Genomic DNA, 26,910 nt, shown 5'->3' with positions numbered 1-26,910 from the left:
AAGATGTCAAGTGTTTACAGGTTGAGTGCCAGTCTATGAGCCCTCAAGGTCACATAACTGCCAATAAATGAAAAGCAGGCATTCAGGGCTACGTGGAGTTGAAGTCAATGTATTCTTATGAAGTCAAGATTTCCTGTCACTATACTCAATCTCACAAGCTATCTGCTGCACCTGGCCCATTCGAGATCATATAGATCATAGTAGGTAATTGTGCTCTTAGGTGCCTCTCACCCCTTGAATTGGCCAGGGAGAAAGTAGGAGCACAATGACCTACTTGGACCCTTTGCAAAACTCAATGCGTCACCTATATTACATAGCAAAATCTTTGTGGGAGAATATTTTTGCACATCTTGGGTGCACAGTCACGTGATAAATGGGTGATGTAGCCTATATGTCACATACACATATCTCCTAGATTTTTTTTTTTTACAGAGGCATGCTGCTTAGTCAAAAGACGCGATGCGCGGGAGTGTAGTGCGCACCGATTCTGTGCGTTTGCAATTTTTTGTTTTCGTTCTGTTTCTTCCGATAGTTTGGTGGAACGGCTGGTATGCAATGCGATGCGGGATTCTGGAGTCGTGAGTCTGTTTTTTCACAGCATGTCACCGGGATGGTGCGTTTGCTTTCTGCAGTCTAAAAAAAACGTGCAAGAGTACTTGCCATGTGCGGGGCTGCATATATATTGAGTACCAGAGTGAGAGTTATTTGCACACACGCATGCCCATACGTGCCCATACACATGCAGTTCTGTAGTGGCGCAAAAAAAAGTAATTCCGTCAAGACAGAGCATCTTCTAAAGGGCACGTAAACTTTGACGTTTGGATTAAGCAATGGAATTATACAAGATGTTTCACATAAGGTTTGCTTTATGGGGTTTAACGCCCCAAAGCGACTCAGGCTTGTATCACATGGGGGGCTTAACTCAAGGTACAAAACCAGCCCATGTGCGGACACAGAAGCAGTCAAACCTTCGGTGCTACAAAAAAAAAAGCAAGCATGCACACTGCTCTGTGCTTTGCCGAGGCAGCTCCAAGCCATCACTCACTTGAAACCGTGCTGCCTGCGTTGGCCAGCCTGCCCCCCCCCCCCTCGATTCATTCATTTTTTCCGCACTGCTAAATAAAAAAAAAGAAAGCATGCATACTGCTGTGCGTTTAGCTCGCAGGACAGCTAGACTCCCCTCCCATTACCTCCACTCCCCCTTCCCACCCGCCACTCATTTTAAAGGACCAACATCCCAGCACCCTTGCGTCCTTCCCGCACAGACCAGGCAACCCTTTTCTCACTCTCTCCCAGTAGAATGAAAAAAAAGCCCATGCAGGACATGCAGGAGTGACATAGCCACGTCACTTTTGTTTCAATGAGGTTTGGGTTGCTTTGACCTGAGCAGCAGTATAGGGAGCGCTCAAGATTTGATTGCTTCTGTGCGCAGCACGTTAGAGCACAGGGCTCGATCGGCCACCCTTGTACCTTAAGTTAAACCCGTTGTGTGAAACGATAGTGCCGGAAAATTGTTGGTTCATAAGCTAAGCCACATCTTTTATGAATTTACAACTTAACTTCAAACACCAACGTTTATGTGCCCTTAGAAGATGCTCTCAGTCTTGACAGTTATTTCTTTTCTGCCACTGCAAAACAGCATGTGTGTGGCGTGCGTGTGTTCACGTAACTCATGCACTAGCCTTGCATGTTTTCATTACAATGAGGAAAACAAATGCACAATCCCTGCAGCGCACTGTGAAGAAGAACACTCTTGACTCTGTGTCCTTGCATTGCTCGAATACCACCAACGCCACTAAACCACCGGAAGAAAAAGAATGAAAGCTAAGCAAAAGATAGCAAATGCACAGAATCGGCGCTCACTCTAAATTCCCTTGCATCATGCTTTTTGACTGAGCAGCGCTTCTCTCTCAAGGAAAAAAAGAATACAAACTCCACAAGATATGTGTACGTAACACATAGGCTATGTCACTGATGTATCACATGATTGTGCACTGAAGACATGCAAAAATATCCTCCCAATTCCCTTTGGGGCAGAAGTTTGGTGCAATGCTGAATATTTCTGTATCAAACCTCATGTTATGCACGAATCTGACGAGAAGCATGCCTTCACTATTGAAAACCAGAAGGGCGGAAGTGGGGGAGGGGGGGGGGGTTATGAATTTTGTTACTGAGTGGAGCAGGTAATGGATGTGGTCATTGTCACAAGAAATGTCTCCTGGCAGCCACCTCCCAAGCAGCACACCAGCATTGGTCCAACAATGGTTCATCACTGGAAAAGAATGGCATCAATATTGGACTGATATTGGCATTTGGGCATTTTACTACATTCTCCATTCTTGGCCCATCTTTCGTTCCAAGATTGGTCCAGTGTTCAACCAAGCTGGAGCCACCAATGTAGGCAAAATATTAGACTTTCCATTCATGCACCATGATTCTTGCCAATACTGTCCAGCTTTATACCATCATTGTATTACCAATATTTGTTTAATACCAACTATTCCATTGATGGCCCATTGTCAATGCCAATATCATACCAATGGTTAGCCATTGCAGGTGCACTGGCTACTCCATTCATGCCGCATATTGTCGATACCAATATTAATCCAATGGTTTATGGTACACCGGCTACTCCATTCATGTGCCATTGATGATGTCAAGATTACACATTTTGTGGCACTGCCTGTGCAGGCCATAAAATGCAGCCTTTTTCATTCTAGCCATATTCGTGACAGCACATCGAACTTGCTGGGACAATAATGGCCTTTCAAATAGGAGTGGCCATATAAATTCAAATTGTTGCTCATGAGCAACCAGTAGATATTCACAAAACAAGGGCATGGTTCACAAAAAGATAATATTTATTGCAATTGTTACTATAGACGGCAGTTGTTACTAGCCAGCGCTGAGGGCACACACAGCAGCAGTTAGCGGGGCAGTGGCAGGGTTGGTCAGGGCAGGGCGGGCTCTCGGGAAGTGGAAGGGGCCAGGGAGCTGGAGGGCACACTCATAGGCGTAGTGAGGGGGCTGACCATGCAATTGCATTCACAGGTGGCATGCCTGGTTCGCCAGGGGAGGTTTCAGCATAACGCCTTTTTCTTCCACCCCCCCTGTCACAGGAACCAGGCAGCCACCTGCGAATAAATGCGTGTGCCTCCAAATCGTCCACCCCAACTTTTTCGCAAATGGCACCTGCACAATAACAATGAGGAAACAAAATTTACAACACTATTACGAGGCGCATAAAATCGCGCGCATTATTTTAGGAAGATGTAGAAAATTCCAGGATTCATGTACCGAAATTTATGGTCAATGAGAAACACTATACTGATGAGTTCCAGACTAGTTTCAGCTGCCTTGGGTTTATTAGGATGAAAGACGCATATATACATTGCATAGCATGTGCCCTGTTGCATTTTTATCGCCTACACAGCAATACGGCTGAGACAGCCAGTGTTTCATCCCACACTAGGAATTAGTGCTTGATTATCGGCTGTCTCCGCATATGACTGGCGCGCTAGTTTTTTGCCGCTCCTACGCTTTCTGCGATGTGCAAACAGTTTATACTAATAATCGTTACCAAGAGAATGTTCGGCGACCATTTTCATTTTTTTTAAATGGCTAGATATAATATACACGAGCGATCTAAGCCCACGACTGCTGCACTGGCCGCTGGTTAGCTGATATACGCTTTTGACTGGTTTTGTGGGTAGTTCACTTAAACGGGAGCTCACTTAAACGGGTAGCTCACAGGTGCATCATTTTTACACATATACTGCTTGTCCAAGCAAATTTGATCCAAGGGATAAAAAAAAAATTTCGGAGCCAGGCAAAGGAAACCAGATATATATTGCTGGAAGCTACCTTGAGCGCCACAGAAAAGGTTTTGTTTGGAATCCTTATTGACATTATTTACCTAAATTACTGATTAATGACTTACACGATAAATGGTGTTGCTACTTTGAAGAGTACCGGCACAATCCACGTTGGATTATTTGTGATAAAGAACCCTCACGTCTGCATTATGAACGCCAGATACAATAGGAAACCACGAAAATACAGAAATCTGATTCCCGGACAATACAATTGAGGACTTGGCTTGGCTCGACAGCCCCGTGTAGCGTTAGACCTACAAGTTGCCTATGGTTTCTTCGTCCGCGCCAGCACATCGTCCAACAAGACTGTATTTGTATTTTACAGCTGAAAAATACTGTTAAACTCATTTATATCCTTACCGCTTTGTAGTCATTGTCCGCATTGCAAAGTTCGGCGCGCTCATTGTAACTCGAGCCTTCATGTGCGCCAAAGGGCCGACGCGAAGCAACCATCGCCAGCATATCACCCTTACTCATGCATGGGGCTAGCAATCTTAGCGGCAGGTTGTTTTGTCCGCTCAAAATCATGTTGTGAGCAGCACAGTTGAGGTGCGCGAATGGGCTGGTAACGGTTTCGGTATCTACATAACCCGGAATTTATCTACAGCTGGAAAAAAAGGTACACATGAGGTTTCTAACCGCAAATATTGAAACAGGGGTTTCCGAACGTGCTCACCGACTCTGTAAGTCCTATTTATTGTCTAAAGTGAATATTTAGTACTTGAAGCGAATAACCTCACTTCCCCACGTACAAAATAAAAATTTTCTGCGCTGTCCTAAGTGGCTGCCAGCAATGCACCACCGGTTTCCATCGTCTGTTTCTAATGGTTTATTTATAACCCTTGGCTCAAGCTATGGGGCGCAGCAGGTGTAATGTAGCTTGAATAAAACCTGCAAGAGATCATATATATGGGTAGATTTGTAAGGTTTACAGATTTCACTTACAAATTCTACAGGAATCGCGTCACTGCGGCCTTTCTTTAAAATTGACACGTAATAGCGCTATATTCGTGGCTAAAATAAAGTAATCAACGCATTAATTCAGCTTAGCAAATGCAGCTGTAACAGAAAGTGAGGGCTGGCTACACCTAAGGTGTGCCTAGCTTTCTAATTTTCTTAGATGGCACAACCGTTCGAAATATGGAATTAAAAAAAGCCCTTGATATTGGCTTTCTCACAGCGTATTATGGGTGCCTTAGATAAGAAACATAATCGAGGTCCCATGGCCATCTTTCGTTTCCAATGAAATTCTTATATGTGGTGGGCAAGTATCTAGGCACAAAAGAATTAACCTTAGTTTTTCAAGATACGCGTAGTTTCCTCGAAAAAAAAAACAATTGTATGGTATATCTCTAGAGGTAGAAAACGCTGTTTTTGCCATTTCAAAATGTTGCAAGTTTGGATGCCATGATTTTGTCATCTGCTCTTTTTTACTCACTAAATATATGCAGGTTTTATATTTACAAACACTATTAGAAACCTATTTTGTTTTTGCAGTTGTGTTATTAAAAAATCACAAACTTTGCTTCAGGAGCGATATGCTGCAAAAATAATATTCATTTTTAACCTTATGTACTGGCATATGATGCATTAGGTTGGTTGCACTAAATATGTTTTCACTTCCTGACGCATATTCTTAATTCCAGGCAGTATCTGGAGCTCCAGACCACTAGGTGTGTTCTCCACAACGCATCAAAATTGCTCAGAATTCGAAAACAGCAGTAAAGGGCAAATTTGCTGCAATTAAAAAAAGATCATCTTCGATTTTCATTCAAATCCCTCTCAAAAATCTTCAGTACCTCAAAAATATCACGGACTAAAAAGTGTTGCGTTATACTGTTTAAAAATGTAACATTAAATATTTAACCGAGTGCTTGTGCTGATAATGGCCAAACTCAGCCTGCATTCTTGCAAGATCCAATAATATCTTGGCACAGAAACTATTTTTCTACATTATCTAGGTTCCATTCTTTATTTCTGAAAAAATTTGAAGCTCTAGATTTGTGTGTGTATCTGCATATTATTTTGAAATTGGACAAAAGTAAGAAAATGGTAAAATAAGGAAAACTGATTAGAATTGAAGAAACGGCCGCAACATCAATTTTTATCAAAATCTGTGGAAAAAATGCAAAGTACTTTGTTAATTTGAGTCAGTAAATATATTTAATTCTGCAAAATGTAATATTAGAAATATAAAAATGCTTGTTTTTGTTCTATAGATGTGCTTATATGACTCCCCCTTATGGAATAGGCGTCAAAACTTCAATTTAGTATTTGCTTAATTTAGTTACATTTTACCTTAAGTAAAATTTAAAACATTGTCAGCGCTTAACACCGTTTTTCTGCTTCTGGGACAAATACTTAATATAGCTTAAAATGGTATTAATTCACTATTTCTGTCAATTTCATGGCAGAACGCAAGTGAAGGCTGAACTTTTTCTCTGTCCTGCATTCTTTTTTATTGCTAGGTGCAATAGTATTCAATCTAGGTTATTAATATATTATTCCATTTGTCAGCTTTGACCACCACTAACAATACTATATTTTTGAAGATGATTTTGCAATGTGTAATTTTTATAATTACAATCTTAAGCAAATCGCTTTCCAGCATAATACTTTTGGTGGCGTTACAGAGAACACACATAGCAGCTTAGAGCTCCAAATTCTGCCTTAAATTAACAATATGACCTGCGTAATAAACACAGAATATTTTAGTGCAAACAACGCAATGCGTCACGCCAGTATGTAAGGTTGAACATTAACATTTTTGTAGCGCGTTGTTCTTGAAGCAAAGTTTGCGATTTTTTACTAAATCAACTGCATCAATGAAACACACTTTTAATACTTCTTATACAAGTAAACGTTACCCAAATGCGGTGAGTAAAAAACAGTGGATGACAAAATTTTACGCAACCAGCCGGCCTCCAAACGTGCAACTTTTTGAAACGACAAAAACGGCGTTTTCCAGCTTTAGTGATGGGCGTTTTTTTCTTTTTCGAGAATACTACGCCGCATCTGGCAAACCTAAGGGTCATTCCTTTGTGTCGAGACATTAGCCCACGACTTATGAAAATTTAATTAAAAAAATGGTCATAGCACCACGATTACTGTTCCTGTCCGAAGACATCCATATTTGTTTTCATTTCGTCTCTTCAACAGGCTGGTTTAGCCAATGCGGTGAATAAAAATATCATCGCATATATTAAAGATTTTTGCGCTATATGTTATACCTAAAGTTACCTATATTGTCACAACTGTCATACATTATTTGTAGCTGAAACATCACAAAAGGGCTTCGATTGCAAATTGTTCGCTAGTTAAATAGACGTACGAGATGACACACGTATACTTTGTAGAATACAATTTAGGAAAGAGCAGATACAAACTACAGGCGAATAATGCTATGATATGGAGCATATGTATTACTCCGGTTAACAGTAAAAAAATCAACTTTTAACATATTAATATATTCGACAAACTATTGCATGCTCACATAGGAACACAATTAATGAGCTCATCCACGCATCTAATGTCTATGGGCATTAGACGTGTGGATGACTTCGTTTTATTCCAATTCGTGCGTCACTCAAAATAATTGAACGAGAAAAAAGTTAATGTCTACACAATTTTCAGTGAGTATACCACAAATTATACTAAGGTGCTTCATATATGTCACATCACCTAGCAAGTGAAATGGGATAACAGAAGTAATCAGACTCTAACCCTGATCAGCATTTCGCTTTTGCGCCATCTTTGTAAGTTTTTAGGCAGGCTTTTCCACTGATTATCCTCTTCTTTATACCCCTGCCACCCACAGGACACAAATCTTCTGGGGGTACCGAACTGTTGGTTTTCGCACCAGTGATACAACTTAATCGATCCATTTATACGTAGAAAACACTCTCGATGCGCACCTAAAAAAAATGAAAGCATGTATGTGTAGGCGAAATCATTCACCGGCGATTTAATAATATGATTTGAACAATAAAATCAAAGGATCACACTCGAAGTAACAAAAAAGTGGTGGAGAGATAGGAATTGAAGCAATGAAAGGCCGTTGCTTTCTGCAAAAAGCCAATAGCAAGAGGTCCACCGTCTATAAGAATAGGCAATAAAAACAAGGCATATTTAAAGGTGCATGCAACAGTTACAGTGATGCAGTGCTACCTTTTTTTAGGCAGGCTTTTCCGCTGATTTTCTTCTTCTTTATTGCCCTTCCAACCACAGGACACATCTTCTGGGGGTTGTCGGTTTTCGCACCAGTGATACAACTCAATCGATCCACTTCTACATAGAAAACGCTCCCGATGCGCATCTAAAAAAATGAAAGCATGTATGTGCAGGCTAAATCATTCACACATGATAAAACAATATGATTTGAACAATGAAATCAAATGATCACACCCAGAGCAACAAGAAAGTGGTGGAGAGATAGAAACTGAAGCAATGAAAGACGGTTGCTTACTGAACAAAGCCTATAGTAAGAGGTCCTGAGTCTATAAGAATAGGCAATAAATTAAGGCACGTTTATAGGTGCATGCAGCAGTTAAAGTGATGCAGTGTTACCTTTCTGTTTCACTGCAGTGATTGGTATAAATATTACAGCAATTGCTAGGCATCTCAGGTAACCCCATTGAAAACTTCATCCAAAGTACCGAGGAGCAGTGGCGTGTTATTTGCAGCTGTTAACGGAAAGACAGGCTGTCCTATGAGTGCATGCGCATTTCCTCCTTTTTGTATACTTGAATAAAAGCGACTGAACAGTGAGTGTTGTAAGAGGTGCAGCGTCCCTAGGAATGGGGAACAAAATTAAGTTTTAGTAAACAGAGGTACAAAAAGAGGCAAATATGCCTGCAATAATAGCATGATGGACTACCTTTTGATCAACAGCTGTAAACAACCTGTCACTGCCAGTCGGTTCTTTAGATAGGCTTATCAATGCCAGAGCTTAAAGCTAAGAGCAATATGAGTAATGTTTATTGCGGTCACGGCCGTAAACAATTCTAGCAGAACACTCCATTACTGTAACTATTCAACCGTCCATTTATACATATCGTTCATTAAAGAACCATGCACATCATATTAAGTTGCTCTTTTCTACTCCCAAATGATTTCCTATAGAATTAGAATACGTGGATCGCTGCTTCGGTTTCAACATTTTTGCACGATGGCTATGGCGTGCACTTCATGTGTACGGTTCGGTACGTGAGGTACAAAGAGCTGTAATTGCCGAACAGGCGGACCTGACGGCCTGTCCAATTTCGCCTGAAATGCGCGCCGTGATCGAGCGCTTCGCGAGCAATATATTTCGGACGATATGGTTGCCTCATAGCGGCCGTCAATGTTTTGTACAATGTGTCCCGCGTGCACGTTGTTTACTTTGCAGTGACAGGGACGCAGTGCACACACGGCTGATGTGCCTTTTTGCTTGTATTGTTATTTTCCCCCGCCCTCGAAGCGCGTCTGCGAAATCGCTCTCCTATTGTCGCCGCTTTCTGATAACGCCCTCACCTGAAGGCACATGCTCAGAAGGGGGGCGTCGATTAAGAAAATTTTGAAAAGGGGCTCACTTGCGCTGTTCACGGCTTTCAATTCCTCAATATGATATTAACCATTATAAAAGTGGAGGTTCATTATGACTTAATTATAGCCTAGTTATCAATCGGCATCACGCACATGTCTGCCCCACTGTAAAATTCGCTTGCACAGACGGCACGAACAGTTTTCAAAACTTCGTCTGTACATCTGCAAACAAAAAACTGCCCTTAACTCTTCACAAAATCCAAAAACTGTGTGAACATGGCTTCCTGCGCGCAGAAGAGAGGCTGTCCAAAATATATGTACAAAGCCGGGCGCATAGTATCTGGTTACTAATTGATTGCGGCGCGCTGCACAGTCAAAAAACTGCGCAAATGGCTGCCTGCAGTGTTCTGTCACGTGTTAGTGGCATACACACCTGTTACGCACGGCTCCTCTATTTTCGGCGCAAATGCTATTCATATCGCAGCCAGCAAATAAGTCCACGCACTTATTGCTTGCATGTAACCCGGACGAAAATTCGCTTAGTTCTTGAAGTCATGCTTCGCGCAGTTGTTTCGAGGAGAATAAGGAAAGAGAACACTTGGGACTGGTAGGAGATTATATAGAACCAATTATGAAGCAATGGCATGCTGCAAAGATATATACTCACGGTCTAAGATGACGGCGTTCACTGAGTCTGATAATGCCGATGGTATCCCGCCGTTGCTGTAATCCGTACTCCGGCGACATTTCACAGCTCAGCTATTCACTGATATGTAGCAAGCACCAACCGGAGCACATGGACATGTATAGGCGCAAGAGAAAATTATGCACAGCACAATGAAAAAAAAATTAATGAGGGAAGAAATTAAAGAAAGGTTTAAGAAGCTGTCACAAGTCTTGTAGCGTCTCCAACAAGCTCTGAAATGAACGCTTCGGGAGGAGGCCGCACAGCAGCGCAGCTGGGGATGCTGTCTGTTGTGTCTTGCACGTAGACGCGTAGGCGAGGGGGAACAACGACCCGCTCAACCAGCGCGTGATTCCCGCCGCGGTGTTGTGTTCGCAAGGGCTGCGCGTGGGAACGAAGGACCAACGACCCTCTCAACATTCCATTCGTCCTTTACCCAGCCCTCTTCTGCTTGCACCGGCCAGCCGTGACTTCGGACCGTGCCGATGAGCGGCCGCCAGCGCGCACCGCTCGAGTCGAGTTCTAATAAATAGTTTTGTTTTGTGTGTTCGCAAACGCATTGTTTCTTCAAGCCAACCACGGACAAACATTTTCTAAAAAAATAGAAAGCCTCCCCATCTACCATCCACATTCTTGAGTAAATCCATACAGCTGGTGCATCGACAAATGCGCGCGTCCCCTCCCTTTCGCCACCTATGATCGAACAAAGGATGGTCGTTCGACCTTTTATATTTACTTCAAAATATTATATACTGTTGCGTGATGACTGATTAATAATGTCAAAGAGGTGGAGTTCCGAGCTTCTCTTCTATTCTGGCCAACTTTGGTTATAGATTATACAAATTATGCTCAAGTTAGCTAGCTGAAAATTATCCGACTAAATATATACATGTTTTTATTTGTATTCAGTTAATGTTCGCTTTTCGGGTATGAGTAGATGTTTTTATAAATATTCTAAACATCGGCCCAGGAAACGAAAATTTTCCTAATTTCCAGGCCTTTATTTCAGAAAAGGTTCATGGTAGAGCAGCAATAATTCCACAATATGTTCTCAGCATAATTATCCGCAAACAGCTAAAGCTCATGTTTTTATGACATTTGGATACAGAGATACGATCGCGCTAATTTACAGAAAACAGCGAACATTGAAAATTTTTAGGAAAACAAAAACAGTTTTCACATTGTTTAAACTTTTTCCACCTATTCTACACTACCTCAGTTTTCAAAACCATTAAAACACCTTGCATAATTTTGTTGCGCAAGTAATTATGGCCACATCGATAAAGCCTTTGTCCAATTATAGCGCACCGCGCTGTTCTGAACATTCTACAGAATTTGTGAATTGTTCAAGGTTTTTAAATTTTGGCATATAATTTTGTAACAGGGAGAAATATATTTACACAAGAGGATTAAAGATATATATACATTGAGGAACAGCCAAGGAGCCAGGCTACGAGGGCCGCCCATTCGACGCACTTCTTTTTCTTAATCTTCCACAAACGAGCGCGCCACTTCGTCCTCATCATTCTCCAGCTGTAACCATATTTCTTCGCTCATGTTTTATCTCGACTTCGCAAATCGACGGTGACAGACACAGCAATGAATGATTCAGAATCAATTTTGTGCGCGTCGAGGTCCTGAAGCGCTGTGGCATCAGGCAATACACAGACGTTTTTCGCAATCACCTTCACCTTAACGCGGATTGCACAAAAAGACGATAACGTTCAATGAGCAAGCAACGTATTCCAAATCATTTTAGTAGAATGAAAGAATTGGAAAGGGCATGGAAAACTGCCTCATTAAAACAGTGTTTGTAGGCTGCATTCGTTTTTTCGAATGACTCGACAGCGCACATTATTTTCATTCCTGTACAGTTTTTTTTTTTATTCCTTTGCCACCGCCTAGCGCGGTTGGAATGGTCAAACTCTAAACTAATAGGCGGAAAAAACTATTTTTTTTTGTTTATTGGCGATATATATGTTGTGCGCCATATAAATGTACCGGGGCCTTCATGCTCACAGTCTGCACGAAAAACTGTCATTTTTTTTTTTTACCACCGTGTGAATGCCCAAAACTAAAATGGTAACCTCGCGAGTCTTCCGGCTTTTCATTTTCCAGTGATTGCGTCTAGAAAGTACACACATCGTATTCGGCCCTTTCTCCAGGTAAACAGACGATGCTGCGCGTAGTTCCTTATGGATAATACAAAAGCACTAGAACAAAAGCATCGCTGAGAAAATGGTCATTTGTTCCTTCAACTTGAGGCAACCTTTTCCTTCTCGGCAATGAAAAAGCTACCTTCTAATCACTAATTTAATGTCACATGAACATGCTATGGCGACACGATTTCGTTTTTATGCGCATTCTCACTGACAACTGGATTTGTACTATAGGTTACGTATAGATGCAGGGATGTAATCGGCGTCCAATACAGGCATATTGGGTCGTGAGTGCTAGCCGGTCTGGGGTATACATATGTGGTCGCACGGTCGTGCTATCATTAGATATGATTGTGCGACAAACGTATGCGCCTGCGACGAAATCTGCGTGCATGCCAATAGGCTAAAACCATAAACACATATAGCTGACCCCCAAAGGTGCGCCGCATATGACGAATCCAGACAGTTGCAGCGGTACGTGCTTGAATGCGTTATAGTAATTGTCGTCCCGTACGTGGTACTTGGTGAGGTCCGAACGATCGGCTGAAATGTCGGAATTAAATGCCGCGGTTTGGCGTCCAGCGCACGTGTATTCAACCATAAAAATGGAGAATTTGTTTTGATTGAATGGTCAACGGAAAATATTCACTTCGGCAGCCCATTAAAGCTGCGTTGTTAGGATGGCAATGACATTTGCGAGATCAGGGGAAAAAGTGGTCCATCGTGGGCAGTTTTCATACAGGGATAGCTAATACTGGAAAAACACAAGACAAATTGCAATGGTCCATTACAGCCAGTTTAAAACAACGGAACGGTCAACGTCGGAAGAACACAGGACACCTTGGCCCATTGTAGCCAGTTTTAAAACTGAACGGGCAACGCCGGAAGAACACTGGACAACATGGTCCATTGTAGCCAGTTTTAAAAAAGGAACGGCCAACGACGGCGGAACACAGGACAACTTGGTCCATTGTAGCCATCTTTAAAAAACTGAACATCCAATACTGGAAGAACAGAGGATAACATTGTGCATTGTAGCCATGTTTAAAAACCGGAACATCCAATGCCGGAAGAACACAGGACAACTTGGTCCATTGTAGCCAGTTTTAAAAAACGGAAAACCCAATGACGGAGGAAGGCAGGACAGCTTGGCCCATTATAGCCAGTTTTAAAACCCGTGCGACCATTATTGGAGGAACAACGGCAACCTCGGTCCAACATAGACATTCTGTATGTACGGCAGTGCCAATATCGGGAACTCACTGTACATCCTGGCCCAAGCTAGCCAGTGTTGGCTACTGGCAGCGCCAACACTGGGAGAGCACTGGCTAGACTGGGCCATTGTTGGACATTGTGTTGACTGGCATGTCCTATGTTGGGAGCATGCTGGTTAGGCTGGCCCAATGTAGGGCCACTGCTTGCCGTCGTACTTACAACATTGGCCCAATGCTTTGTGCTGCCTGGGCTATTTCTCACCCCAAAACAGGTTTGGCCGCCACAGTGAAGGGGTTTGCGCTGAGCAGAGAAGCATTGCAGAAATATTCTGCCAGAAAAACCCCATACTTCATTCATGGTCTATGATTACATATGGCATAGTATTATCAATAACACTCCCCTGTTTTCTCTTTTCACTTTACATACAAATTATATTCGCACTCAGTTTAGCTACCAAAAAAGTGCAGGGGGGCCTTTTAGAGAGGAAATTTGTCAGAGCTGATTTATAAGAAAGCAGCCATCAACGGGTCTAGTTGAAGACAGGAAGACCAGAAAAATAACCCTCCAGAAAGGTCTTCAAGGAGTTCCAATTTGAGAAAAATTTATTCACAGTAGTTTTGCATAAATGTGTGAAATTTAGGAAAACAAAGACAAACATGCTGAAAAAAAGAAATATTAAATAGGGACAAGAGAGGTGGCAACTGCGAAAAAGAGAGCCACCTGTAACCATGGTCTAGACGCATGCCAGGCTGTCACTTTGGGTTTATATTATATAGGCTCATGCTCTCTTCGATTGCTCCCTCTGAAGTGCACTTTTAGATTTCATGTAGGCTTGCTTTTAGAGAAAAACCATGCAATTTTTTTGAGAATTTTAAGCAGCAAATAATTTCAGGAGTTCCAAAGCTCCTTGAAATAGTTCCTGAAAACCAAGCGTACTCAATGATATCAAAGACCTGTGTAAACCACACTCCATGATCATCATATTGAAGGGAATGGCTTACCAGCCCAGCCTCTGGGGCCTGTGCCCAATAAAGTATGGATGCATCATGTAGAACTTATGAAATCAGCTGGTAATGACATCTGTTTCAAAACTTCTGGCTTTTCCTATCTTAAAGTAAGCTCGCATTTTCAGTAAGTAGCACTTTAGTGGATAGAATGCAGTAATTTATAATAAAAGACAGCTTCACCTTGTCCTCAATGTCCTTTTATTACTCTAAAGCTGAACATGAGCTATGAGAGACATCAAGAAGGAGGGCTCTGGGTTAATTTCCAGAGCCCTCTTCCACAAAAGTTCTTCAAGCTATGCAGTGGCACCAAATGTGGGCAGGCAAATTTGCATTTTGCCTATATCAACAGGCCACAGGCACCATTCCACTCCGCATTCTCAAACTCAACAGCCAAATGTCATAGCCAATAAGCAACGGCAGCAAGCAAAGAAAACACTGAAGAAACCTAAACTACACATACTGAAAAATGTCTTCAGTACTTACATCAATGTCCTGCTTCTTGCCCACCACAGCACAGCACAATTCCGGCAAAGGGTATAGAGCTTGAAGGAGCCATTGCTTACGAAGCCACATGGAACTTGCTGCAAGGTAAAAAGTACCATGACCCAAGAAATTAGTGAAAACGTAATATGGTGCAACACGTACATGCAGAGGCTTTGTGAGCAAGAAATAAAGGCACAGAGTAGGAACACCACAATACTGATTTTTTTTTTCTTGAAATGATGCACGACATGCTGGTGCAGGTCACTGCATGAAATTTGCCTCTGCCTGCTAAATAATCTTAAATTATTATTTTTTTAATTCAAAATTTCACTTTGGGATTCAATTAGTTGAAGGGCGATTGCCTACAATGCCAGAGAAGAAACAATGTTGACATCACCCGAGACATACCAACAGTGAAATAAAATAACTCCTTTCACTCCATCTCGTCGCCAGCCTGGCAAAAGAGCAAGTCAGGCATCACAGTGCCCCTAGTTACAAATAAAAAAGCATTTACTTGACCTTAACTGCAAGTGCATTTTAACAGGCTATCCATAATCCACCAGTTCCCACTAGGTTCGAGATCAGACAAGCCCTCCCTTTCTTTATGCTTTACATCGAGCGAGCACCTTAATTGGTACTGCAGGGCCTAATACATGCCTGCGACTACAATACTACTTTTCTAAGAGATGTGGAACTTCATTAAAATTCATTTTATGACCGAAGTAGCAAAGATTGTATTTTATCTTGAAAGAAGCAGCAAGAAAAAACAAGGGTATGAAAGGAGACAATACAGGCACTAGCTTACAACTAATGTTTATTGAAGCACACATGAAATATATAGAGAAGACGAGCAACAACGCAAACCACTCAATCACTGATAAGCAAAAAGCAAGACATGAATCACTAAAATTTAAGAACAGTTCCCTATCTAGATAACCCAACTCACTGCATGGTAACATGATAGATGGCTCACTAACACATTCATTACCTAGTTGTAAAATATGTCTAGCTTCAATGATTTCTCAGCTGATTTGCAATGGATGACAGCCAGAATGTGCACAGCAGAAAGAAACTGAAAGCAACCAGTGCATTCTTACAATGCACAGCCAAGTTGACCTCTACCTATATCTACTCAAATGGAACCGTTCGGAAGTTTTAGTGATTCATGTTTTGCTGTCTGCTTATTGGTGACTGAGCGGTTTGCAGTGTTGCTTGGCATTATATATTTCTTATTTGCATCAATAAACATTAGTTGCGAGTTAGCATCTGCTTGCTTCTTTTCACGTCCTTGTTTTTTCGTGCTGCTACTTTCAAGATGACACCTTACCAACTCACCCAAATTACATCCTTATGATTGTATTTTAGTCAGTGAAATTTTACTTCATGTGACACTAATCAACACACATGACCACGTTTCACGGAACTTAAAGCCAATCAATGAGAGCCTCATCATAAAGCATGAAAGTTGGCTCAGATATGCAGCTCTCCATGCCAACACAGCTTGCACAGACATGATTTTCTGTGGTAAACAAAACACTGGGCTGCTGCAAGGGCGGTACAGAGCAAGCAGAGGGTGCTCTGACACTGAGAAGAAATGTGGCATTGAATCTTGCTGTACATGGAGGCAATGTTTTGGGGCTATGCAGCCGAGTCTAGGTACGAAAGAAAAGGAGAAAAGTTTCTGTCCCCTTGCCGTGAAGAGTGGTTTGCTCACTATTTGGGCTAGGAGTGTACTGGGCTGAAGTGAAGGGAGGAAGTTGGAGAGTTAATGCAAGGTCACTAGGGCTGAAGTAACCCACTCTACATGGCAAGGGGAAAGAGGTATGTTGCCTCTTCCTTTCTGCCTAACTTCAGCTGCATAGCCACAGTTATCCCCGAGTATAGTGATGAGCTACCGTGATCAAGACTTGTAGAACTGAAAACTGAAAGTAACAAAGGGGTATGGCATGATTAAAATATCTATGGTGTCCAGGTGAATAGCACGCTGCACTCCAGGGTTGCTGACTGCGCATTTACTTATTTTATATTTAAAAAAAAAACAGTAGTTAGTGAACCATAAATATAATACTTCTGCTATTATCAAGATTCCACAGCTCTGTAAACTGCATGAAGAAAGTGAAACTCAATAGCTTGCACTGACAACTCACCAGGCACCCACTGGTGAAATAAAAGTGGAGCAAAATGGCATCTGCATTCCCCACATTCATCATGAAGGTATTGCAGACACTAAGCATAGCTCACCATCATAGCACTTCTGATATCATATCCAAGCCATCTATAAAGCTACCTAGCTTGTTCATGAACATATCAACAGATGACTTTTCAATGGTCATATGACTGACCAAATTCTCATGAAAAAAAATGTTTATGACTAAATCAGCACTTTTCTCAGAGTTCACTGCATGGGAGTGAGTTCGTCAACTGCTAGTGTTTCAGAAAAAGGGGTCATCAAACTGTAAATAACCTGAGTTGAGTTGCAAACAACAAAATTTCGGAGAGTGGTGAGGAGCAGACTTTGTGGCATTACGAAGGTCATCTACTAACGCTAACAGTAGGCAACCTTGATTTGATGACAGGGTTCAACATGCCAAAGAAACTTAGACAATGAGGGTCAGCAATAGTAGGTAGCTCTGGATAATTTTGACTATCTGCACTTCTTCAATGTGCACTGACACTGTACAGCACATGGGGACTTAGCGTTTTGCTACCACCGAAATGTAACCACCCCGGCTCAGACCGAGCCCGCGTCACCCAGCTCACTAGTCAAATGCCCTAAACACTGAAACCACCACAGTAGGGTGCAGGCAGCCTTGAAGAGGGTTACATTTGCAGGCATGTTTTGTACAAGCCAAGCTTATATAAGCTGGGTATGGCCAAGCTGCGGCTAATGAGTAGCATGAGGCTCCTTGCAAAGTGCAGATACCGACAGCTTGGCACCTGTCCACCACCCACCATTTGCAGTATTTCTGCCTCTACAGCCAGCTTCTCTGTTCTTTCTCTTTTAAGTTCCAAACCACCTATTGTTTAGAATTCTTTTGAACAATGAAACAATATGCCACCCTTATGGACATACATCTAACAGAGCTGCTCACGACTGTAACCATGCTCATTCGAGAATTTCAATATGCTTGCTTTACAAATGGGGCAGTAGAGGCATATTAACAATCGTGGCATGAGTTCTTCACTGTGACCACCAGCTTTGTTAAATGAAAAAAAAAAAGTCATTATCATTTACTTTGCTCTTTGTAAAATGTTGTCTTTTTAGTCAAGAGTTCTCATTAAAGGTATGGCAGCAGTTGCGTAGGCCCATAGCTAAAGAGCTCTCTGACATATGCCCGCATTGTATTAGCTTGCTCGTACATTGAACTGAGCCTTAGCAAGCTTCGCGGTGATGCAAAGAGATGTTTGCCCATGCTAACATCTCGGCATTTCCATAATGGCGCAGATCAGTGTCTTCACTCTACTTGTGCTATGAGCATTCCTGTCATTAGCACATATTGAAAGTAAAAAGGATGACAGCAGGCAATGCGACGTATGCCAGCAGAGACACGTTCACCTGCTTTTCCTCTGCACATACAGTGAATTACAATCCCAGAAGTGAAGTGGTCTGCCTGCTCCGCAAAAGAGCACCTGCATCCAGTACAGATTGTGTCCCCATTGCGTTTGGAACTCATGCCAGCGCAAGTAGGTGGTGCCCATGAACTGACAGAAGAATTGCCTGTTATTCTGTGTGCTAGCCCGTGCTTCGTCTACACGTGCCAGCTGTTTTTAAACCTGTAATAGGTCTGCATTTCTCCCGCTGCTTCTTGGGATGGTATTGACATCAACAGTTTATGCCATTCTTTCGTATAGCCGAGTGCGGGCAAGCAGGGTAAAATTTCTTTGGCACTATTCTCAAATAAAAGGAAGTCGCAGTTCACCATTTTCACTGTTTCAGAGTTCAGGAATGGCTTTAAGATCAGGAATAGCACATAAAGATGATTTCCGCACAAAATCTTCTAGTCACACTCCGAGCTGAGGTCTTTAAAAAAGATTATTGCATAATACTGCTACTCTTAGACTTGCTGTCCTCAAGAGTAAGCACTAGTTCATGACAGCAATTTGCATTCATAGCAGTGGCAAGTAATAATCATCTATTATGGAGCACAGAGGGCACAGTCAGCACAGCAGAGCATGCTACTGGAAATAGAAGGTGCAACTGAACAAATACTCAAGCAAACTTCTAGCCGGTTCTGTTGATTTCGGAAGAGCAATCCACTGCTCCAGGGACCGATCTTGGCTCAGCAATCGCTCCCCATCTGCATTGGGAAGATGGGACCTGTGTTCCGGATCTGCATTTGGAATACAGTTACTCCAAAAAGAGCAGAAAATAATGTTCTGTAAGTCACTAAACCCTGTGATTGGAATTGACTATTAGTAAAGTCTTGTCATCTATCACCTCGATCTGCTCATAATTTAAGTAGCATTATAAAAGTCTGCGATTCTGCAGGAACCTCTGATCTCACACCAAGAATTCAGTGCCCATAGCAGGCACAACGCGCATCTAGAGATGCCAGGTAATGTAACTCGAAAGAAATGTTATGCTAACTCTTCTTTACCTACTAAGAGAGCAAACAGTATTTCTGTCATCGAACCTTCTTTTAAACACTATTTCATGGCAATGGCAAAAGGCATTTCGAGTCAACTGGAGGTCTAACCTAGTACAGTGGCGATGAACGAGCCCCTGAGCCTGCCATGTGCCAAGGTGTAAATGCACTTCACTGCAATGTACGAGTAAACAAGTGGAAGGCTGGAAGCTTGAACAATCTGTTTCCAGTAAACAGTGACGTTTGGGTGGTTAGGTTGGAATACCAAGCAAGCACTCTGCCCATAGCTTTATCTACTAGATTTCCTCTCAAAGGTATAACCAGCAAACAATGTCTGCAACTTAAGCCAGGAGTACAATCCCAGCATGTTCTGAATGTTCTGAAGACTTCGATCATCACATTTACTTTTTAATCATGCCAGTCACCTCAACATCAAATCAAAGCAATATATGTGGCAGCTTATGGAACCCTCGCACATACAAAACACACCGAGAAATGGAAGCCAGTCAGTCTAAAGGCAGCCTATCATCAGCATATTGTTCATGGCCTTCACAGGGCCACCAAGTTTGCTCCCTGACCACCCTATGAGCATGCAGTGTTTGCACCCCAAATCGGGTTACAGAAAATGTGGCGGCTCTTTAAATGAAATAGGAGCAGTGCACCAAGAAAGGCAAAAGTTCGTTCCTAGCTCCCATTATGTCAACTGAAGAATGTGCAGAGTCAGACAAGAAATATGGATTTCTGAAAACATGTATTCTGTATAGAAATATGAGTGATATCTAGGAATCTAGGAAGATAGTGGTACCAGTGCAGTAAGCAGTTTGCCCCTTGTGCATCATGAACGGCCAATGCTCTCGAACTTCCCAACCTTTTATCATGCCAAAACATGCTCACCCGATCAATTATGAATTGTGAAAGGCTACACACTCTAAAGTGGAAACAGTTCCATGCAAAAAAGTAAAAAGAAGCCAAATGCAGAATGTGATGTGACTGTTCAAACAATGTCTGGAAGTGCATGTGGCAACCAAGCAATTTATAAATGTGGTAGCCATTCATAATCTAGATCCAGACACAACACTAATTCCATATCCACATCTACCGTTGCTTCTACAAAACATGCATAAATTTAAACAAAAACACCACAACTGAATGATACTTTAAGCAAAGGCTTGTTTTGCTTGGAATTCTGCATGCACTCTTCATTTTGAAACTTGCATGAATTTCATATTCTCACATCTGTGATGAATCAGTGGTATACTGGGTACAGAAAAACTGCACATTTTGATTCACATTTCATATTAGAGAAGATGAAAATGGGGCATCTCAGCACTAAGATTTTTTTTCGCTTCATTTGTAAATAATTAAACAAGAAAATCAATACTATTGGTACTGTTGAATGCATAATTACCTTTACACCTTACTGACATTTCTGGACTGAAGGTCTGAGTTTGGTGTCTGTCATTTATATGCGCTTAGTAGTTTTTGGGGATTACTTCAGTTACGACCAAAGTATGAAAAAGAAAATATCAAGCCCAATACAGGCGAAAAAATTCAAAATAGCTCAAAACTTTTTTTTTTCCCCTTCTGCTACCCAAGGCTCGACAATGGAGTTTAAGTACGGTTGCTGCTGAATCATACTGCCGTCGCATGTTCGCCGGCTGCATATCTCGTCATCCGCAATATTTATGGAACATAAGAATAATGATCTAGCCCTGTTGTAACGCAGGTAGGTTTTACCACTTATTCAATCCGTGTAGTTGCAACTGCACAAGCGCCGGATCTTCAACTGCAGCGCAACATAAGGCCCGGGTCGAGGCACTTGGAACTGGCCCATTCTAAATTCTTGCCGAAGGCTGAATTGCAGTAGGCGCCAGCATCGTGCACCCCGCAATGGTCTTACGAGTGATGATTTGTACGGCATATTCTACTCTGAGCGTGCAGCCCCTGGCACTAACTGTCTCTTTTCCTAGACACTGCAAACGCATTCACCCTTCCCTCGTCAAAAGCAAACTACCGTATGTTATAATGACATGCGCGTCTTGATGTTTACGAACTAGCGCTGTGTTGGCATGCATCATCAGTTCTGCGCAAAGTTTTTAGGAGAATGTACAGGGAAGATGGAAATTAACTTACCTCCGAGATGTCAAATGTATGCCGAGTGGTGGCCGCCCTCCAATAGTCCCGTCGTCAGCGTAGTGTTTGCAGTGAGAGCGTACAAAGGAAACGCACTACCTGTCGGGCACGCGAGCACACTTTTTGCACAGGTATGCACACAACCTTACCACGCTTCTGCACATCGCACGAGCTATTTTGTTGCGCTCTGTGCCTCGTATATCTCGAAATAAAGAGCCGCCAGCAGCAAGGCCCCCAACAACACACAAGAGAAAAAGGCGCGACGCCACCAACTCATAATGGCTACGGCTAGCACTTCGATCCGCTTCGAATGCCTCGTCTGGTTTCGACTTGTTTCGGTTTCGGAAGTAGCTGACCTAACGACTTTGCTGCTCGCCGAACAGTGGCAAGCACGATGTCGGGCGTCTACACGCTAACGCTGCATGTTTGTCGTGTATACGCGCCTGTAGTTTGTACATTCAAAAATTAGCAGTGCTAGCGAAAGACCACCGTGAGTTTCGCTTCTTTTCTCGCGATGCTGGACAAACTGCGTGCTTTGCTTGTCATGGACGTTAGGTTGACCGCGGTCTGTGGTTCGCGAATCGGACAATTTGGCCCAAATTCATTGCCAAGTTCCTTGCGAAAACTCCTGTTCATAAACAGTTACAGTGGCAATTGTTTGTTTGTTAATATTGAAAGACTATACGGCGTTTTACAGATCAAGTGATTTGTTTGGAAACAGAAGATGCTGAATTAATTGTGCTCGCTCATAAAAAACAGTGGGCGAGCCCAATTCGGCTCGCCCGCTGTTCCTTTATGGGCGCCACATCTATGGCTGTCAGCTCGAACTGGTCACCTGAGAGCGATAATTTCTTGTGTGATATGTGCCTCACTACTTCAGTGTTTAACTCTTAAATGGTGACGAAATTTTTGAATGCCTGTAGCTTATAGCAAAAGCAAGGACAGTGGGGTGAAAGCCTGAACTCTCAATCAGGAAAGATATGCGATATGCAAAAATAGCTTACCGGTCAAGCTTCAAGTGAAGGCAGTGTGGGGTGTTTGCACGCTCTTTACTTCAATTAAGAAACTGACCATACAAATATTTCAACTTATCTCTGTGGCCTACAGCATACAGTAAAGAAGCTAAAGCAATCAAGCTGCTCTTTCCATGCAGCATAATGATTATGCACTGCTGGTGGAAACTGCACAACATATATTCGTGGAGTTGCACATGCAGCTTTCCTCAATGCCTCTCGCGTGACGCAGCCTACAGTTACACTGAAAAATATGCCAAATAAAATACATTTCCTTGCAATATGATGATTCAGCATATATGTGTATAGTGTGCATAGCTTCAAGATGCAACATATACTGTTGGTATCGCCTCTCATAAAGTACTAGGATTTGTGTATCTCTTCATTAGTCTAAGATCACCGATTCAATCCTTTCTTTTTTTTTCTTTTTATTTGACATTGAGACGGACAACATTTGCAAATGTCATTACGCAGCAGAAAGCTTCAATTCAGAGTAGTGCAGTTCAGCAAATTTTTGCTATAGTCTCAGGAAACTTAAAAATGGTGTATATAGGTGTAGATGTGCAAGTCAAAACTCAAAAGGCTGTAGGAGCTGTTTTGCTCAGCCTATCCTTGTGCTGAAAAAGAGAGTCAGGCTGGTTGGTTATAATGAGTCGATTGAGTGAACAGTGCTCTAAGATAGTAAGGGAGATAAAGAAGCAGAATTGTTGTCATCTTCTCTCCCATTCCATCTGTTAGTGCTGTTCAGTCGTTTGAGAATTGTCTTTCTGTGGTCTTTACAAGTGAATATGAGCTCATGAAGTTTAGTACTGGAGTTGGCTTTCACATTTCTGCTATCACATTTACTTTTCCTTCTACAGATGAAACTACAAGCCAGTTCTTCATACAAACTTGTGATGCCTAATGGTGGTAATAGTGTGCAGTTATAGTGAGTTGTCTCCATTCATATGCAAAACACAATGTAAGAGAGATTTTGATCGCCAGTTTGACCGTCATCTGCTTGGCAGGCAACACATCAATGTTGTGCACACAGCCTTTGTCGTGCATCTATGGCTGCGTCCAACTTTCAGAAACGAACGGTTGAAAGAGAAGCAAATGATGCTATTAGATCTAGTTGAAGTATCTCGCTTTTGACATTGCTTTACAGTAAGCTTGATATGTCGAGTAGTTGTTGCTCAGCGTGCATGTTGTCATATAAAGATTTCTGCATAATGAATGGAAGCAAGCACTTTTCTACTAATGTTGAAAATGTGCTGCAAGCCAAGACCAAAATTGTGAAATATGAAAAAGTGTACCTGTCGCAAATAATCATGAAGTAATCATTATATGAAAGCTCTAACTTTGACCTCTTTCATATTGGAAGGACCTACACAGTCTCAAAGACTAATTTTTTAGCATGCAAGCATGTACATGGCCACGTAGTTTGCATGCTCTCTTAGAGCATCTGTTCACGCACTGGCTCCATGTGCTTCTACAAGCTCGCACAAATACGTGACCAGCTCATTCTCATTCAATCTTGCACAGTGGCTGTGCGTGCTTCTGTGAGCTCGCTCATGGGCTCATTCAAACTCACAAGAACTTGTACAATCTCATGCGTTCCTGCACAGTGGCTCTACGTGCTCTCATAAATCCACGTTTAATCTACCAAGAACTCACATATTCTTATACATTCTCATTCCCTCTCACACTTTCTTGTACAGCTCACATACAATTTTTTCAGTAGGGTAGCTCAACCCACAGGGCAGTGCCTTTCCTGCTTGACCTTTTTTTTGATATGTTAACTGACACAAGGGGGAGGCCACCAAAAATGATCACCCCTACTTCTTTCTCTACCAATTAAATAAAAAGTGAAGGTAACAGAACAGAAATCAGACTATGTTGAGGCTCTGGGCTTAGCACGTAAGTCTACTAGTGCCTAGGCTTAAACTCAAACGCTCAGTCTATAAGTAACGTCCCGTAGACAGTACCTCTGTGTGAGTTTGTTTTCTTTTAGGTTTGTTACATTTGTCTGAGTGACGTTGCATGTGTAATTTGCAGTTTGCCCTTGTATTTTTGTAAATACAGTGAATATATTTCTTCGCCTTCTGCATCATAGCGTCCCGCTTCAACATCCCTGAATCACCACACTTGGAGAAGTTTTCAATCGCTCCGAACAGAACGAACCATCGTTAGAAACTTACTCCACTCTTTACCGACTCCCGACGAATTTCTTGAATAGTTTCGGCGCATTAGTGTGACTGAGTTCATTCAGGCGCAACTCTCAGTTCTGGTTTAAAGCAGGCGACAACATTTTCAAACGTTCGCGAGAAATTTCTCTTGAGTTTTCGAGCGCCAATAAAGGTCAATGTTACCTGGACAGCGACCGATAGAATATATTTATGGTGCGCAAAAAGAAATCTAATGAACTCTCGTATGCAAGCACGTATGACGAGGTGTCGCTAAAATGAAGAATAAATTTTCCAGAATCATGTTCATGTCGTAAAGGTGTGCATGACCCCTTGTGGATTACCGAAATCTTGCCCAAAGATGTCGAATAATTAAGGTCTGAGCTCGGCAGCTCCTTTTTCATACTGTACTAGTGGGAAACTACTTATTGCGGCAAGCAGTCAGTATCGTGATGCAGCTCCGGCTAGAGGAAGTTGGGATCATGGTAAATTTGGAGAAGAGAAGCAGTATACGTTAGGGTATTTTTTTTTTTTGCGATTGTGCAAAGAACCACTTCCATCCCGCATTACGCTGATGGTTGGCTAGTCTAGTTTCCTCAACAGCATGCTTTTTCTGGCGGTCGCTAGAAAGTGACATGACCAGGCACTGATCGATCGACAAGCTATATAGAGCTATTAGACAACATGGCATGGGCGATTTGGTATGAGCTGTCAACGTGCCGTGCAGTTTGCTCTTGTGTACAGAGTAAGCCAGTCTACTTCTACATTATGCAACCATGTTCATAAGCTTATTCTCAAGCAGGGGTTTATTGTTATGTCCGGTTCTCTCACAGAATGTGGTAGATTTAGATTATGCTAATTTTTATGCGTTAGCAACCGAAAAGGTTCTGCTAGCACATACACTTTTACCTTGCAGTAAATGCAGTAAATCGGCGGTTAGTCTTTCTTTTTTGGCGTTTGAAAATAGGGCTCGCTTTACCTACGAAAAGTCAAAAACAATAGCAGTCATGTTAATTAGTATTACGAAGATATTGCCTGTTGCAAATAGGGGCGCGCGCGCTAGAGATTGAGCGCCATGATGGCATAATGAGAAGCGAGGGGACAGCCTGGGATTAAAAGGTATTCAGAAGCTGCCCTCTTTCTTCTATAATTTTTGGTGCCAAAACCGGGGAGGGTAATGTGAAATCCTCCATCGATCCTTCCTGATGGTAGCAAGAGGAACGACAACGACCCTCCAGAAGATACCAGGAGCTCCGCCAGCGAATCCCACCAGACAGGGAAGAAAAAAGCTTCAGCGAGACATCATGGAACGGATAAAAGGAAAGCGCGTCATTCAACGAGAATTTCAGACCAGGCTCTGCCATGAGGCAAGTAGACTACTCAAATCGAACAAGCGTACTGTAATTGACCTAAAGCTCATTCACGCCACACTTAAAACCGGCAACGATGGTCTGCGCGTGCTGAATGAGAAATGCATGCATTCAAAGTCGACGTTTGTGCAGAAGGCATCACAGCTCTACAGCAGTACGACCAGAGACGGCCACACGGGCAATGAGGCTCCTCAGCCGCCACATAGAGGACCTTCAGGCATCTACTCCCGCTGCCGACAGCTGTCATTTTACGAAGGAAGCAGATGAGCAGTCCCTGCAGTCGCTGCTTCGTCTACGAACGCAGCTTTACCGAAACGTTTCGCCGAACCACCTTTCCACTTAACGACCGATTCAGTCATTGTGTTTAAAAAGAGACAAGTGGTAGGTGCCAAAGTTTTCGCACCGATGCCCGATTTCCGTTTATTCCAGTCAACCACAAAGCCATCAACAGAGGAAGCCCACTATGAAGAGACATCGCATAAATTCATACAGAAAAGAGGTAATTTTAATTAGGACCAAAGTATTGTGAGTACTCACAGAGCAGAGGCACCGTACTGTGGGACGCATATTCGGAAGAAGCCCACTCTAAGTAGGAACCGATCCAGGCGGGGATCTCCGACAGTAAAGAAAGCATCGAACCAGCTACACGCGTTGAACGACGGGCGGACGACTCTGCACAGTTTACAAGCGACTGTG

The 26,910-nt window shown here is 42.4% G+C and overlaps 2 long non-coding RNA genes across 2 annotated transcripts; both read right to left on the bottom strand.

The window, feature by feature from the left end:
* Positions 1–2,624: 2,624 nt before the first annotated feature.
* LOC146194768 (uncharacterized) lies at positions 2,625–10,721 on the bottom strand. Its single transcript, XR_014705477.1, has 4 exons — positions 10,066–10,721; positions 8,043–8,190; positions 7,599–7,789; positions 2,625–3,192 (listed from the first exon to the last, which is right to left on the bottom strand). It is a non-coding gene; the product is annotated as an uncharacterized LOC146194768 (long non-coding RNA).
* A 4,189-nt stretch (positions 10,722–14,910) lies between these two features.
* Positions 14,911–21,942, bottom strand: LOC146194767 (uncharacterized). Its single transcript, XR_014705908.1, has 3 exons — positions 21,667–21,942; positions 19,158–19,278; positions 14,911–15,045 (listed from the first exon to the last, which is right to left on the bottom strand). It is a non-coding gene; the product is annotated as an uncharacterized LOC146194767 (long non-coding RNA).
* Positions 21,943–26,910: the final 4,968 nt, after the last annotated feature.

The sequence above is a fragment of the Amblyomma maculatum genome, chromosome 3 (genome assembly GCF_055883805.1).
Source record: "Amblyomma maculatum isolate TAMU_Amacu chromosome 3, ASM5588380v1, whole genome shotgun sequence".
NCBI classification, from domain to species: domain Eukaryota; kingdom Metazoa; phylum Arthropoda; class Arachnida; order Ixodida; family Ixodidae; genus Amblyomma; species Amblyomma maculatum.
Note: the sequence above shows the minus strand (reverse complement) of the source record. Positions and strands in the feature narration are given on the sequence as shown.